This window comes from Triticum urartu, chromosome 6A (genome assembly GCF_056163025.1).
Source record: "Triticum urartu cultivar PI428250 chromosome 6A, HENAU_Tu73, whole genome shotgun sequence".
In the NCBI taxonomy this organism is placed as follows: domain Eukaryota; kingdom Viridiplantae; phylum Streptophyta; class Magnoliopsida; order Poales; family Poaceae; genus Triticum; species Triticum urartu.
The window spans coordinates 102,190,624-102,194,834 of record NC_141878.1 but is presented as its reverse complement, the minus strand read 5'-3'; the positions used below and the strand labels follow the sequence as shown (position 1 = coordinate 102,194,834).

The 4,211-nt window shown below is 45.2% G+C and overlaps 1 pseudogene; it reads left to right on the top strand.

The window, feature by feature from the left end:
• The first annotated feature begins 715 nt into the window (after window positions 1-715).
• LOC147964249 (uncharacterized) lies at window positions 716-3,932 on the top strand (annotated as a pseudogene).
• Window positions 3,933-4,211: the final 279 nt, after the last annotated feature.

The window sequence follows — 4,211 nt, the reverse complement described above, 5'->3', positions numbered from 1 at the left end:
TGATGCAAAACTTATTAAAATTGGCATGTCACATGTATCCATGCCACCAAAACCAAAGATGTCATATAAAATTCCCAAAGAAAAATATATACATATCCTATATGCCAAACGTAGGATAAAACTAAGCCTAGTCAAAACCAACCTTCATTCTGCACCATCATATAAATGAGGTTGACCACAATTAAACATGTTAGGAAAATATATGCTCCAACATATCAAACATGAAATTATGGAGAAGTACTTGCATGAAAGCAAACTTCAAGTACCCAAGCAGGAGTGCATTGACGATCGCGAGGAGGAATTTTCTTGTAGCATATTGTAATAGGAATGTGTTGCAATCTTATGTAGTAGATATGTTGGAATTCTTAATCAGGGGTTTTCTCTTCGGAGATGTAATTAACAGAATTTTTATGTAAATGTAAGAGTTCTGGAAATAAAGTACCTGCAATGTTTGATCCTATTTTTATTGTATGCATCTACGTATTTGAATTATTAACTCTGTATCAATGACGTGGACGCGTGTCTCACGCCTGCCATTTTCCCGTCATCAGATTCTGGCACGCCCAGTGGGACCTATTTCTCCCCTCATCTTCGAATTCCAACATAGGATTGCAACATATGAATTTCCATAGTACATAAAGCATAAAACATTATGTATGCATATACAAAAAATAGATGAAGAAAATTAATATATGGTTTTCTTTATTGTGAAGGTATGGAGGGACAGGTCCAGCAATTCGTCACTCTCCGCTTTGGCGACCTCTGGCTAGATGTGCCTATTGGTCCGCTTGTGGCTGCAGTTAGCAAGAGTTTGGAAACAACAGCTGCATCCCCAACTAAGCCAGAAGAAAAGGAAGTCTCTTCTGCACTGAAGGAAGGGTTTACTCCTGTTCTCACAAAGTCAGCAAAGAGAAGGATGCGTGCAGCTGCAAGAGCATCTAAGGATCAGCATGTACGTGAAGCTTCTTCATCTACTTCAGTTCCTCCTGGTTTCACAAAGATGTCACCTACCAAGGTCATGAGCCAGGAGGTACCATCAAAGGTTGTTCGCATGACACCCGAAGAGTGGCCTGTTCTTGCAAAACAGACGGGATCACTAAAGGTGGCATCGCCAAGACAATCCGCTTCAACTACATCGACCAAAGTCGCAGTGCCCCTTACACCTTCAAAACTTAGGGTGGGCACACGTGAAGGGTCAGGAGAAAGCTCACATAAGCTTATCCCAAGAAACGTAGGGGCAGCTGAAAGGGCTTGCTTCGCGGACAAAGGAAAAGGTGTAATGTCTGAGGACACCGAGTCTTCCACACATCAAGGATCACCTCGTCCAAGAAACCAACTTCGTGTTGATGCACCTGAATTTTTCCCCACCATGGGCTATAATCCCATTGGACCATGCCTAGAGGGTGAGCCAAGCAATAGACGCTCGCTCCAGTGGCAGGGGGTGTTTGTCACTTCAGATGACTTCCAAGCTGGTCATGTGGATCCAACTGCTACAATATCAGATCCTTTGTCCTCATCGGTGCCAGCACCAAGACCATCATTTGAAGGCTCAGTTGATCCAGCACGATGTCGCCGTCGACGGCAAAGTGCTCACCATGCATGGCTTGATTTCCCAGTGGCAACTGATGCAAACATGACCAATCAACAGCGGAAGCAAGTGGCATATCCCATCAGAAATAGAGAAAGGAAGATCAATGCAAGGATCCGTGGGGGGAGCCATGCTAGCTTCCATGCCATCATGACACAAAATGTTTGCCAAGCTTTGAAGGAAATACTTCCAGGATGCTCTATCTCTGCTGATAATGTTGGTGGCGCCATCATGCGGCGTGTAGAAACTCTATCGAAGTGGCCAGAATATGAAGAATTTGTGAAGGCAGATCCACGACGACAAGAGTATGTGAAGCAGGCTGCTCATGCACGCAAAAAGCGGGCCGCCCTGAAACAAAGAGAGATGGCAGTACGAGCCGATTAGGGTTATAGCAGAATACAAGGAAGAGATTCTCCATCAACAATCCAAGTCAGTGGAGGAAATGGGGCAAAAGAAATGGCAAGTACAAAAAACAAGACTACCAGAACTCTCGCTCCATGGCCAACTCGTAAGAAGGTCTCAGGCAACTCATTTGAAGTATTCAACACAATGCCAGTTGGTGTCAAAGGGGTGACAGACAATAGTAGCGAGACATCCTCAGCATTAATACACTTCAAGAGGAAGAAGGCACATAAGACTGTTGTAGAAGGTCCTCGCCGCATGACGCGGAGCCAGAAGGGTTCAGATCATGAAGAACTTGGGTCAAGCAATGGGGGGTCTTACAATCCCCTATCAGATAGCACTCCTTGTCCTTCTGAGAATGAGATAGAACTTCACCATGGTGCAGAGCATACAGAACAAGTCCTAGCTGCGAATGAAACTCGTCCCGTTGAGGAGCAATTAGCCAACCTTACGGCAGCGCTTTGGCAAAAGGAAGACAAGCTAGCAGCCCTTTGAATTCATATGAGCAATAACCAAAGCAAAGGAAATGAAGGGGATGGTGGCGCAAGTGCTAGCAGCCAACATGGAGGAGCAGGGCTTAACCTTGAGGCGATCCAAAGAATGATCGCTGAAGGGGTAAAGTCGCAATTAATGCAAACTCAGTACTCGATGTGTCCAGGGTATGTTAAGCCATACCCACCTGATGTGGACCTAGTTCCTTTCCGAACAAATTATAGGCAGCTGCAGTTTAGTAAGTTCAACGGGAGTGGATCTCCCCATGAGCACATAGCACACTTTCTTGCTGCTTGTCAGGATACAGCTAACAACGGAGCACTTCTCCTTAGGCAGTTTGTACATACATTGTCTGGGCCTGCCTTCACTTGGTACAGCAAGTTGCCTCCAAGCTCTATAAAAACGTGGGAACAAATGCAAAACTCATTCCTCAAGAGGTTTTATAGCACACAGAGGACGGTGGGCATAACTGAGTTGACCCAAACTGAACAAGGGTTCAACGAGAGGGCGGCTGATTTCATAAATAGATGGAGAAACCTAAGTCTTCATTGCCCACAGCCAATCACTAAGCCAGAAGCAGTGCGCATGTGCATGAACAATCTCCGCTCAGAAGTGGCTGTCCAGTTACAAGGAGTGAGGCCCCTCACGTTTGAAGAGTTAGCTTCAAAATCCACGGACATAGAAAATTTTATGCAGCTTGTCACTTGTCGAACAAAAACAACGTTCAACAAGCCTACAGACAAAGGTGGTCAGCGTGAAAAGTTGTCGATGAAACCCAAGTCTGCACAAGCCATGGAGACAACGACGGTAAAACCTCAGTTCCAGCCCGGAAGATCACCTATAGGGAATCAAGGGCAGCGAGATGCATAGGTCAGTAGGAGGCCAACTCTCAGCGAGCGACAAAACAGGGAGTATTCTTTTCCTGTAGAAGAAATTGATGACCTTTTTAATGGTTTAAAGGAGTTGAGTCTTATAGAACTTCCCAAGCCTAAAAGGCCAGAAGAAGCTTCAAAATTTCATGACCCAAATTTCTGTCACTACTATCGCATTTTGGGCCATACACTCAAAGATTGCTTTGTTGTGAAGAATATCATACAGAAAATGATCGATGAGGGGACCATTGATACTGATCTCCTCAAAATCTTAAAGAAAGGAAATAAGATGGCTACAGCAAATGTTGCCAATCTTCAAGATAGCTCGGTGAGTTGCGCATCTTCAAATATGAGGCCAACTTATGATGATATGATTTTTACATCAGGATATGAATTTACCCCAATTATCTCTTCAGGCTTCCTCCCGTACCTCGGTCATAGGACCACGTCCCAGGGTCAGCGTAAAAGAGAGGCTCACATTCCCTGCAGCCGTGATGGATGGCCCAGTGTACCAGCTTCTCAAGAACCCCAAGACTGGAGGGAACAACGGCCAAAACACCGTGTACTACCCCGAGTGATGGAAGATGTCGCTCCTCTGCGCTTCGTACCAAAGAAATATCAACATATGGCGAAGCGCATGAAAGTTCCACCTAGTGAAGAATTCAACGTTCTCACTATAGGTGTGTTTGAGGATGATAGTGAGTCTCTTCACTTCCCCGAAGAAGATGCGCCAGAAGTGGATCAGGTCCACCTTAGATCAGGTCGCCAGTTAGCTGACCCACATCCTCCACCTAGAAAGGAGCCTAGGAACAAAGATGTAACCAAGAATGAGAGAATTGACCCACCTTCTAAGGTGT